Below are 1,640 nucleotides of genomic sequence, written 5' to 3' on the forward strand. Positions count from 1 at the left end.
TCCCACCAGCAGTGGATAAGAGTTCCTTTCTCCCCACATACCCGCCAACACTGTTTATTCTCATTCTTTGTGATGTGTACCATTCTCTGTGGTGTGAGGTGGTATCTCATCGTTGTTTTGATTTGGATATCCCTGATGATTAGTGATGTGGAGCACTTTTTCATGTGTCTTTTGGCCATCTGTATTTCTTCTTTGTCAAAGTGTCTGTTCATTTCTTCTCCCCATATATATATATATATATATATACTAGGCCTCTTTCTTCCATTTCTCTTCTCAGGTCTACTATATTATTGATGGGCTTCAGTTGACCTATCCAGTGTTGACAAAGCCATGTTGAGGTCCCCCACAATTATTGTGTTGTTATTGATATTATTTTTCAGATTTGTCAACAATAGTATTAAATATTTTGCTGGCCCCTCATTTGGTGCATATATGTTTAGGAGAGTGAATTCTTCCTGCTGTATATACACCTTGATTAATACAAAATGTCCATCTTTGTCTCTTACAACTTTTCTGAGTATAAAGTTTGCATCATCTGATATTAGTATGGCCACTCCAGCTTTTTTTGGGTGTGTTTGCTTAGATAATTTTCCTCCAGCCTTTTATTTTGAGTCTGTGTTATTTCTGACTATTCAGGTGCGTTTCTTGTAGGCAGCAGAAGTTTGGATTGAGTTTTTTGATCCATTTAGCCACTCTGTGTCTCTTAACTGGTGCATTTAGACCATTGACATTGAGAGAAAGAATTGTCCTGGGATTTAATGCCATCTTTATATCAAAATTTGGTGCGTCTTTTGGTCAGACTTGTCTTAAAGTAGGTCTTTCAGTTTTTCTCTTAAGATTGGTTTTGAGTCTGTAAATTTCTGAGCTGTTGTTTTTCTTTGAAACCATGTATTCTTCTGTCAAACCTGAAAGTGAGTTTTGCTGGGTACAGTATTCTAGGTGAAGAATTTATTTCATTGAGTTTTGTCACTATATCCCACCACTGCTTTTTGGCTTTGAGTGTTTCTGGTGACAGATCTGCAGTAAATCTCAAGGATGTTCCCATGAATGTAATTTCTTTTTTTGATCTTGCTGCTTTCAGAATTCTGTCTCTATCTGTGGGATTCGTCATGATGACTAGGATGTGTCTTGGGGTATTTTTCTGGGGTCTCTTTTGGTTGGTACTCTTCTGGCATGCAGGATTTGATTGCATATATTCTTTAGCTCTGGAAGTTTCTCTTTAATGATGTTCTTGACTGTTGATTCTTCCTGGAAATTTTCTTTTTGGGTCTGGGACTCCAATGATTATTAAGTTGTTTCTGTTGAGCTTATCATAGACTTCTATTTTTATCTGTTCCCATTCTTTGACTAATTTTTCTATTGTTTGTTCATTTGCTTTTAATTTTTTTCAAATCTCTCCCGCTGTATGGAATTGTTATTTATTTCATCTTCCACAGCACTAATTCTATTCTCAGCTTCTGTTACACTGTTGGAGAGCTTATCCATTTTGTCATTCAATTCCTTTACTGAGTTTTTCAGGCCTGTTATTTGACCTGTTATTTCAGTTTGGAATTTTCTAATTTCTATCTTCATATTTTCTTGGTTCTTTTTAGTGTTCTGTTCAACTTGATCCATGATTTCTTTGAGTTCTTTGAGCATCT

This window comes from Suncus etruscus, chromosome 1, assembly GCF_024139225.1.
Source record: "Suncus etruscus isolate mSunEtr1 chromosome 1, mSunEtr1.pri.cur, whole genome shotgun sequence".
Taxonomy (NCBI): domain Eukaryota; kingdom Metazoa; phylum Chordata; class Mammalia; order Eulipotyphla; family Soricidae; genus Suncus; species Suncus etruscus.